At 37.7% G+C, this 12,053-nt stretch overlaps 1 pseudogene; it reads left to right on the forward strand.

The window, feature by feature from the left end:
* Positions 1–11,444, forward strand: part of LOC102851811 — an 87,219-nt pseudogene extending 75,775 nt beyond the window's left edge.
* The last annotated feature ends 609 nt before the right edge of the window (positions 11,445–12,053 follow it).

Genomic DNA, 12,053 nt, shown 5'->3' on the forward strand with positions numbered 1-12,053 from the left:
AAAAAAAAATGTTCACTCTATGATCACACCTGCCTATCAAAATTTAAGTTTATCCTTTCCCCCAAGAAGATACTGACAATTTCCTTAGAAGAAAAGAAAAAAACAAAACAAAACACCACATCCTTTTTCTTTTCTTCCTGACTTCTCTCCCCTGATTGGTGTTCAGAGAAGTTACCAATAAAGAGGAAGAGGACAAGAAACATCTTTTAAATATCTTGGCTTGCCAGGCACTGGTCACTTTCAACATAAAGCGTTGAGGTTGCCTAAGACAAGTTAGGGTGGAAAGCTCTCTTTAAATGTACAGGTATAACTCTTCCCCCAAGGCCTTACCAACGTAATACACACTCACTTCCATCACCTTTTAGAATAGGTACCAAAGAACCTCTGGGGAAAAGAACAAGTACAGCATTCCAACATGTAAGTTTCTTCAACTGAGACAAAGTAGAGACAATGGTAAATAAATTGCTAAAAGAATCAAGCCCAGAAACTTCTTGAAAGAATTAACATTTGTGTTGGGGTGGTGGTGGTGGTGGTAATCAGTTAGAAAGATATATAAAGCTTTATATGAAGACAGAAAGTGTGAAAAGAAAATTTAAATAAGGTACAACACAGAGGGATGGTGTTTGAAATTTAACCAAACTTAGCTGAACTCTAACACAATTGTGATGAACCTGCCCTTTTTGATTCGTTCTTCTGAGGCTGGTTGTGTTAATTGAAATGTTTGCTGAGCCACAGAAGTGTTTGTATCAAGAAGGTTTTCCAGTGTAGTGTGGTAAAGAATCAGGTATCTTGTCCTAAAGTTTTAGTCTTATTTCTCATATATCACTGACATAGCACACATCTTTCTGGAAAGACGGTTGTTATGTGCCTTTGAGCCAGAAGTGACCCATCGCTAACCCCCCAGCAGGTCTTCTGAGGCTGTGCTTTACATGGAAAGAGGTCGGTCATCATTCTCTTTTGGTGGATTCAAGCCACCTGCCTTGAGTTAGCAGCACAATTCCTCACAACGAGGCTACCAGAGTTTCCTATCCAGAAGACTCGTCATGCAGTTTTCAATTTGTAACACATACTGGAAAGCTACTTGGCAAAGGATCTGTTGTTTTTGTTGTTGTTGTTATGTGCCATCAAGTCGTTTGTGACTTATAGCCCCTCTATGTACAAGAGCCCTAAATGCTGTTCCATCCTGTGCCAACCTCGCCGTCTCAGACACACTCATTCCCACCACTTCACTCACAGAATCGATCCATCTCATCGAGGGTCTTCCTCTCCTTCACCGTCCCTCCACTCTCCCAAACATGATGTCCTCTCCAAGGACCTCCTTGCAACATGCCCAAAGTATGTCAGACTAAGCTTCAGAATCCTTGACTCCAGGAAACATTCTGGCTTCACCCTCTCCAGGACAAACTTGCTTGTTCTTCTAGCAGTCCATGGTATATTCAACACTCTTCTCCAGCACCACATCCCAAAGGCATCAATTCTCTTTCTATCATCCCTATTCACTGTCCAACTCTCTGATGCATAGCACATAATTGCAAAAATCAGGCACACCTTAGTCTCCAGCCTGACTTCACTGCTCTTCAGTACTCTTGAAATGTCCCTCACAGTTGACTTTCCCAATGCATTTCATCTCTTGATTTTCTGGCTGCTGTTACCAAGAATGTTGACTGTGGAACCAAGTAAACTAAAACTATTAACTATCTCAATCTCTTCACCATCCATACTGATGCTGCCAATTGGCCCAGTGGTGAGAATCTTTGTTTTCTTGATGTTGAGCTTCAATCCATATTGAAGACTGCAGTCCTTGACCTTCTGCAGCAAGCGCTTCAGGTCCTCCTCAGTTTCAGCAAGCAGGGTTGTGTCATCTGCATAACACAGGTTGTTGATGATTCTTCCACCAATCCTGATGCCACATTCCTCCTTGTACAGCCCAGAGTCTCGGATGATCTGTTCCGCATACAGATTGAAAAGGTATGGAGACAGAATACATTCCTGACAGACACCCTTCCTGATTTTGAACCATCCAATGTCTCCCTGCTCTGTTCTGACGACTGCTTCTTGGTCCGAGTATAGGTTTTGCATTAGCACAATCAAGTGCTCTGGGATTCCCATTCTTCTCAGAGTCAGCTATAACCAGACCATCATAAAAGCCTCCTTTATCTTTATGTACCTATTTTCTGAGCCTTTGGATAGCCTTACTTGTGAGAATGCTTTAATAAGAACAATATTAGTCCTTTGCTTAGGTTGGAGCACACAAACCTCCACTGACATGTGAATGGTAGAGGAGCATGAAGTATATTGCCAAGAACCAAACCCAAGTTTCCCTGAATGAAAATCAAGGATTCTACCACTGAACCATCACTTGTCCTCAGACTTCTAGGCCTGTGCAAGCATGCTCACTTATATAAAAATACTTCATCTTTCCATCACAGACACTCAGTTCAAATCCACCAGCTGCTCTGCGGGGGAAAGATGAGCTATCTCCTCCTGTGTGATTAAATTACTCTGAAAACCTGCTGGAGGGTCAGCGATGGGTCAGTTCTGACTCAATGGTACACAACAGCAATCTACCATGATAATCTGGAGAGGAATGACCTTTGTCAAGTCATGAAATAGTCCTGTAAAAACTCTATGATCAGGGTCTGAATGTTTACTCCTTTTTCCTTTGCATTTGATTTTCTAAAAAGGCCAATCAAATATCATTGTAAAAACAACAAATGAACCGATTCATGTCCACAGCAAAGTTTCAGTCACTTCTAAGTGGTATCTTCCTTCATAAAATTTAACTTAAAGTTGTCAGATAAAATATAAGAAGGCCACTTACATTTGAAATTAAGATAAACAATCAATGTATTTCAGTGTGAATATCTCATACGTTTTGTACAAAATATACTAACATTAAATTAAGATCTACTGCTTCTCTGAATTCAATTTAAGAACTTTATCTTGTTTGGATCTATATCAGCATCCTTGATACCAGCAGTCAATCTGCCATCAACGATCTCTCCAAAGTATTATACAGCAAAGATACCAATTTAAAGACTGATGTGCATGTGATCCAAGTCATGCCTTTTTAATCTCTCACTATTCATCTGAAAGTTGGACAATGAAGAATGGTAGAAGAAGAATCGGTTCCTTTGAGTTGTAGTGTTGGAGAATAGAGCTGAATATCCCATAAACTGCCAAAAAGAACAAATGTGTCTTATAAAAAGTGCAACCAGAGACAAGGATAGTGAAAATTTATGTCACATACTTTGGGCATTTTGTTAGAAAAGGAGGCCTTAGGAAAAGACATCATGCTTGGAAGGGCCAAGGGTCTGAGAAGAAGAGAAAGGCCCTCAGGAGTACACTGTTGACAGTGACAACAGTTGACATAGTGACTCTATCAATGTGCTCAAGTGTATCAGAGATGACAAGGATGGCACAGGATAAAGCAAGGTCCAGATCTGCTTTTCATGAGATTGTTATGAGTTATAGTCAACTCAATGACACTTAAGTACAACAACAACTGGTAGCTTAGTGGCAAGGAACTGTGCTGCTGACCCAAAGGCAGGTGGTTCGAATCCATCAGCTGCTCCATAAGAGAAAGATGGGAAATCTTTTCCCATGCAGTTTACAGTCTCTGAAAACTCACTGGAAGGTCAGCAATGAGTAAATTCTGACTTAACAGCATGGAACAACAACAACCTCCTATATTTTTAGGGACTTCTGGTGGCCTAGAGGGTAAGCAGCTGCACTGTGAATCCAAAGACAAAGTTAAATCCACTGTCTACTCCACAGGGGAAACATGACAGTCTCCTTTCTTGAGATTTACAGCTTCTGAAAACCCACTAGAGGATCAGCTATAAGTCGTTTTTGACTCAAAGAACAATGAGGTGAAGGTTACATGCATTTTTTATTTGATAAACCCAGCAACTATAAGCCTTGATGTCTCACTTCCTAACCTTTCTGTTCACATTGATCCAAGTCACATTCCAAAAGAAGAACTGAATCAGACTGTGAAGAAGCTCAAATTTGGATGGCAATAATTGTTTTACACTGAATTCTGGATTTTACACTGAATTCTGGATTTATTTAAGAAGGCTCTTATTGTGAAAGCGTGTGGAGGGGGGGAAAGGATTTCATTTGGGAATTTTGCATAACTGAATTATCATTCAAAAGATTCCAACTCCAATTTTGCATGGATGAATCAGCATTTCACAATTCCAAAAAGTTTATTTCTACTCTTACTTCTACCCTTGCCTTTTTCTTAGTAAACTCCCCTTGCAGTCCCAGATGGTGGAATATTTTACATCAAAAGAGATAGCTTTGAAGAACAATTTACTATTAACTTCAACCTAGACTATCCTCCTGGGGAAAAATAAAATCAGGATAAATAGATCTAATGTTATACTTTATACAACTCAGTTATGTTCTGAAAATAATATCTTGAGAAATGTGAAACTACATGAAAGAAATTGAGATATATTGTGGAATTAGAATAATTAAATATTTCTGGTTTTGTTATGCCCTATTGCGATGGGAAAGTCTGCAGTTAGGGACCTCTCTAAAGTACTCAAGAGCAACGGTGTCTCTCTGGAGACTAAGGTGTGCCTGATACAGGCCATGGTTTTTGCAATCACTTGTTATGCATCAGAGAGTTGGACAATGACTAGGGAGGATAGAAGGAGAACTGAAGCCTTTGAGCTGTGGTGCTGGAGAAGCGTATTGAATGTACCATGGACTGCCAAGAAAACAAACAGATCCATCCTGGAGAGGGTTAAACCAGGTTGCTCCTTGGAGGGAAGGATTCTGGGGCTTTGTCTGACATACTTTGGACATGTTGTAAGGAGAGACAGGTCTTTAGAGAGGGACATCATGCTGGGTAGAGTGGAGAGACAGCGCAGGAGGGGAAGACCCTCTATGAGGTGGATTGATTCAGTGACTGGGGTAATCGGGATGGGTGTGTCAGAGGCAATGCGATTGGCACAGGATAGAGCAGGGTTTGGGGCTGTTGTACATCGGGTCGCTATGAGTCGCAAACGACTCGATGGCACATAACAACAACAACAACATTCATGTATGCATGTACACTAAGCTGCTGTTACCATAGCATTGCAGCTTTTAGCTTGTAGCACTGCAGCCAAAACTTCAAGCTTCATTGCAGTGGTTGATCTCACCCAGCGTTGCTCAATGGATACTTTTATAAATCAAGAGTTCATTATTTTTTAATTGTTTATGTATAGTTAGCATTTAAGTATCATTGACTTGCTGCCTATTACCTGAGCACATCCTGGACCATGTCCCAGAAGTTGACCTTCACCTTGATCAATGTTCTGGTTCTATCTGTCCACATAACATGACCACCAATCAATTATTCTAAATCCTTGTCTTCATGTATTCTGAGGCTTATCTCAAACTCTCATAGGTTCATATATTCAGGCTCATGATCTCAGATTTTGTTATAATATAAGCCCTTCTAATTAAGCATACAGGACATTAATAATAGCTATTTCTTTTTTAAATAATAGCTATTTCTACATTTATAATTCTTGAAATAGAAAGCCAATATATTATCATTTTGCTTTTTCTTACTTTTTCCACCCTCTTTCAAACATTGAGGAGAAACATGATTATAGCTGCATCAACTATTTTAACACATGAGAAGCCTTTTAAAAAACTATTTTCTATGATTAAATAAAGGGCTCTGGTGACCTAGTGGTAAGGAGCTGCACTGCCAACCAAAGGTACATGGTTTGAGCCTTCCAGCTGTTCCATGGGAGAAAGTAGAATAATTTCTTCCTACATGATTTACTGCCCTGAAAACCCACTGAAGGGGTCAGTTCCAACCTGATGGTATGTAACAACAATAATGATTCAATAATATACAAGTAATATTTATCATCTTTCTAGGTAGGCTGTTCAGTTAACTGTGGGATATTTTTCTGGAAAACTGGGACTACAGAAACTCCCAGGGTTAGTCAGATTGTGAACAGAAGGATATGGATAGACTATAGATAGTAAGGATAATGAGACTGAGAACAAAAAACCAATAGCTGATGATGTCCAGTAAATGCAAATTTTTCCTCCTCCTGCTCATATTTTTGATACTTTGAGTACATCTCTTACCTGTATCATCTAAGTCTCCTTTTATCACTGATTTTCTCACTTCTGACTTTCAGGTAAAAGAATCCAGACATTTAAACATTGTGATTTCCATCAGCAAAATGTTAAGAGCATATCCCCAAAGTATCCCAGCAATTTCCTATTCTTGTAAATCTTCCTTAGCTATAACCCGGAACACAGCTTCACTCTTTTCATCCTCTTTAAGCTCTGTTCAAAGAACCTATTCAGACAAATTTCCATGAAATCAATTCACCAGAGAGAGACTCTAAAGTGCCTAAGTACACTGTGACCTGAATAAGGGCAAGGCTATGTCTCTCTTGTTCCCACTGTTCATTAGTATCTTCTACAGTTTGTGGAGCATATGTACTCTTAGCTAAACTCAGAGACAGAGAAGAAATATATATTTGAAACCTACATACACATACTTATGTGAAACTAGTTCTTTCATTATCTGAGCATTTACTAACTTTTGCTGTACTGTTTTCCCAGTAAGAAAAACTTCAGAAAACCAGAGAACTAAGACTATAGCTTTATATTAATTCTTCTATAAAGTTTGTAGTTAGGATCTTTCTTTTAATCTCCCCTCCCTCTTCCTCACTTTTTTATATTCTGACATTCATTTGATATTTATTGTGCCCCTGCTCTATATGAAGAAAGTTGTACTCAGTGTTAAGTATTCTGTACAAATATTAGTTCAATTTCTTTTCTTGAACATTTCAGTAAAAGTTTTCTCTTTTCTTTGAACAAACATATTTAATTACCTCTAAGATGCCAGTCAGTACATTTATGCATTTGCAATCTTTTAACTACTAAACGTGAACTATTTCTAAACCTTAAAATGGTTTTTCTGTAGTAAAAGATAATCTCCCCTAATTGTAAGAAATAGAAGACATTATAATGGAGAAACTAAAAGAGCACAGTTTATACCAAGAAAAGTCTTACGGTTTCTCATACTGGTTGATTTTATAGCTTTTGGTCAAATTCCTGACTGAAAAACAATACAGGACATGTTCCCAAAACACTTTTACTTATTCATGAGATCCTAATTATAATTGTATCAAATAAGGAATAGGTATTATTAGATCATTTGAAATATGGAAGCAATGGAGAAGACATATTAAATGACTCTTCTAGCAACATCAAAGAAGAAATTACACAGACTTTTTTGGAAAGGATCCTAGTGTAGTAGGATAAGAATAGATTTGGGAAGCATGTGTTTAAAACTTTGTGATATAGGAAAATTACTTCGTTTCTCTATAATTTAGCTTTGCTTTATAAAAAGAGGGCAATATTAAGTTGAACTATTTGAAATTGCCAATGTTGAATTATTTTTAACATGTAAATCGCTGGCAGAGCCATTTGGTTTAATTGCCTCACAATATTAAAGCATAACCGAGATTTTAATTCTCATTCCTGTCCAGTGGTGTTCACTATCAGACAACTCACTGCTATTCAAACAATTGTAACTTACTGTGAATCTCTATTGTATTTCAGAGGCTGCATATCTACTTAGGAGAATATTCATCCTTCTCGTTCTAAGTAACTAATTGATTAAAATCAAAGATATTTCAGTTAGCATCCTGACACGCAATATATATGCTACCAGATCTCCTCCAGTCCAGTGTTAGACCTGTATTAGAAGCATAATTCTACCACTCTGTAATCATCAGTTCATTTCACCACATAGTTCTTCCATTTCTTATAGTTTTAAAGAGAAACATTATCTAAACTTATTTCATAATATAAGACAAAGAAAATGGAATTATAATCACTATTGACTTTCTAGATCAGTCGAATAGTGTAGAAAGATTTTTCTCTTTCACTTCCAAACAAAATATTTTCTATTTTATATAATGAATATCTTCAAAACAAGGATCATGTTATGGTAAAATTGTAACTACCTGTTCACCAACTTCTCAACAATGTCATTATTGAGATAAATCAGGAGATCCAAGATTTTATAGGACAATAATTTAATATCATTGTGTTTAGATAGACGAAAATTTGAATGTTTGGTTGAAACATTCAATAAAAACTAGACAAAATAGGATATAGAACATCTAGTAAACTGACAATTTGAGAAAATATTGAAGGGCAAATAAGCAATGATGATTTTATAAAGACAAACTGACCCAGACAGAGTCTCTCTAAAGAGAAACTGCATCAGCTAGGGAAGCTGGTCACAGACCTTGCCATCAACCACCAAGGACAGGAAATCACACCCAGGTAAGGGTTCTGTAGGGCTGCACTACAGACCAGAAAGGACTTGAAGGACTTTAGGAAAGGTAACTTTCCCACCGCATAGAACCAGAAAAGACCTCTTGTAGAGTGAGTTGCCTTCCCCCATAAGGGAACACTTTAAGCCTGCATTGTATCAATAACCTCACAAAGATAAAGAACTACCAAAAGCATATGCAGACACAAGAGACACAGCCTAACACATAACAAGAAAAACTTCCCATAATGTCAAGAAAGCAGGAGACAGCCTCAAATATTGTGAAAAGTAAAACAAGCCTTCCCTGAAAAAGAAGGATATATTGCAAACTCAGTGACTACCTAAAGACATAGAGGCAGAAGAAACAAAATGATGTGGAGATACATAAACAGCTACTGAAGAAGTTACAAATGATAGAAGAAAGAATGGAAACTATAAATAGAGCAAATGCCCAGAGACAGGGAGTCAGAAGAGTTATAGCTATGTGGAGGAACATAACTATTAGAAAAATTGTAAAAGATTGAAGAAAGAATTAAAGCCATAAATAAAGAGATACAAGACCTTTTAAAAAATCATCGCAAGACTGAAAATGTATAGCAAACACTGTACTGAAAATGATGGAAAGTCAGAAAACACAATCAAAAATACAAATACCAAAATAGCAGAGGTTTCCAACTTTCTGGAGGGACAAAATATTAGAACAGAAGAAATGGAACAGAGTCAGTGAGATGGAAGATAAGAATCTCAATGGGGACATACTAGAGAAACAGAGAGAAGTGGAAGAAAATATTAGAATTATGTCGTCAAGGCATTCAGTGCAGTTTAAACCTCTTTTATTATCATTGACTCTTGATTATATGACCATATGACACCTTCTAAAATATTTTTTAACATTTCTTTTTAGTATGGTGACTCTGTATATTCCTTCCATATTTTGTGATGCTTCCTGTATCATTTAAGTGTTTGCACATAACACCTCTCACTATTGCAACTTGAGGCTTGAATTTGGTATTCAGTTATTTCCAGCTTAAAAAATTACAAGCAAATTCTTCCCTCTTAGGACACTGTTCATGCAAGTACAAAGAAGGCTTGTTATCGTGATGTATGTTCAAATGTACATACCAACAGTTAAAGCCAAAGAGGAGGAAATTGAGGATTTTAACCAACGTTTATAGTGCAAAATTGCTCAGATGTACATTCAAGACATGTTATGACAAATGGTGAAGAGAAAGGAAAAGTTGGAAATCATATAGAAGGTATAAAGTACAGACTTGAGACTAGAATATTTCTTGTGACAGAAATTAGACTGGATATAAAATCATCAAATTGTGTACACTCAGTGATTTATTCATTACAATTATCTTTTTTAAAAATCACCAAAATTGGTTTTATATATGAACCTCACCTTTTAGAATGCACAGGAATCAGATTTACTACATCTATGGAAGGAATTTGGAAGGAGGAATGGCATCCACTTCCGTAATAGCTTGCCTCCGGAATCCCTATGAACCTGGAGAGAGGATGAAAGGCACCCAAGCATCGAGGACTCTCCTTCATAGGGTCGCTATGAGTCGCCTGTGACTCGACGGCACTTAACAACAACAACAACGTGGAAGGAATCTGACATACTTTGGACATGTTGTAAAGAAGGACTGGTCCTTGGAGAAGGACATCATGCTTGGGAGGGTGGAGGGACAGTGCAGGAGGGGAAGGTCCTCTATGAGTTGGATTGATTCAGTGACGGGGGTAATCGGAATGGGTGTATCAGAGACAGTGCGATTGGCACAAGACAGGGCAGAGTTTAGGGCTGTTGTACATAGGGTCACTGTGAGTCACAAGCAACTCGACGGCACATAACAACAACAACATGGAAGGAATCTTTGTAGGAGCTCTCTATTAGCAAGCAAAACCTGGCCAGATTCTAACAGGGGCCCAGGCCATCAATTACTCATGTGAAAGTTCAAATTGAGACTTAAGTCTACAAGAATGAAAATATAATCTTGTGTCTATCCCATCTGAATTTAAAAAATCATTTTAAGAATAGGTTTGGGGCAGGCAACACTAATGATGAGATGCGACAGGAACATAGATATGCACATATACCTATGTTCATAGCAGCATTGCTCACAATAGCAAGAAAATGGAAACTGCCCAAATTCCATCAACAGATGAATGGATTGAGAAATTGTGGTACATTCACACAATGAAATATTATGCATCACTAAGAAGTAACAATTCTGTAAAATACTATATAGAATGGGATAGCCTACCAAACCAGGCTTTGCTTTAAACTTGGGAATAAGTATATCTTATAGCTAACAGCCCGTAGACCAGTTGGATCCCTCACATGTAGGTCCATGAACTTACTATTCAGTTAATCAATAACATAGAATTTTCTTTTCTAGTACTTTTGATTTCTGGAGGTCATTGTCTATTGGCATTAGTTCAAGGAGCTTCAAACTTTTTGCTTCTGGAAAAAAATTTGGATATTGCACCAAGTGACATTCTCGGTAAGGTAGCAGGAAGACTTTCTTTAATGAAACATCCAGAGTGCTCCGCCATGTGTAGTGTGAAATGTGTAGAACATTTGGCAAAACAAGGAAATAAATTACAATTTTATATCAAACTTACTCATGCAATGTGATAAAAACTGATTTTTCTTTTTCTAGACTTCAAAGCATTCCTGACAAAATTATACTACAAAAGGAAAAAGAGGAAGGCATTGAGGGAGGACAAATTCTACCTTGAACTGCTGACATTATTGGTGCACTACAGGACACAGCAGCATGCCACATTGAAAAAAGAACACAACATGCTATCCCATTTTGCCAACTAAAAGTCATGTTATCTCAGACTAATGCAGTACTAGTTGTATCTGGAAGTGTCGTAAGTAACCTTTATATCCTAATAGATTTGGAAATTGTAGCAGATGTGACTCAGTGCACTTTGTTGTGCCCCCACCCAAGATGTACACCCACAATGGCATTATGATTACATGGAATGGAATCAAAAAATTACGTGCTGGCATGGCCATTTTACACAGCACAGAAGGCAATCATTATGAACCAAAATGTCCCTTGGAGTAGATATATTAAAAGCTGGAGAAGCTGCTATAAATGTATCATGATTCAAAATGAATATTTGACATTTACTTTAAAAAAAAAAACAAAAATGAAAGAAAAATAAAATCCAACCAAACAAAATTCTAAAAGTATTAAAATCAAATCTCTATTTGTATAAATAAGGTCTCATGTCATAGTGGCAGGAGGCTATGCTACAATCCTGAAGGCACATGGTTCAAGGTCACTAGCTGCTCCACAAGAGAATGGCAATCTACCAAGCAATTAACTGCCTCTGAAAACCAGCTGGAGGGTCAACTATGGGGTGATTCTGACTCTATCATACACAACCACAGCAGAAAGTATTATGTTCAGTGAACTCAGTCTTATAAGGACAAACATTGCATAAGAGCATAATACATCATTATTATAAAATTAGAAGGATAACTAGTTGTTGTTTTTTTGTTATGTGCTGTACAGTTGCCTCGAACTCACAGCAACCCTAAATAAAACAGTCCTAAACACTGTTCTATCCTGTGCCAATCTTATTGTCTCTGATACACTGACCTCAATTACCCCAGTCACTGAATCCATCCATCTCATCAAGGGTCTTCCTTTCCTTCACTGTCCCTCTACCCTCCCAAACATGATGTCCGTCTCCAAGGACTGATCCCCCA

Source organism: Elephantulus edwardii, unplaced genomic scaffold, assembly GCF_000299155.1.
Source record: "Elephantulus edwardii isolate Elephantulus edwardi_28Jun2011 unplaced genomic scaffold, EleEdw1.0 scaffold00053, whole genome shotgun sequence".
Classification (NCBI taxonomy): Eukaryota; Metazoa; Chordata; class Mammalia; order Macroscelidea; family Macroscelididae; genus Elephantulus; species Elephantulus edwardii.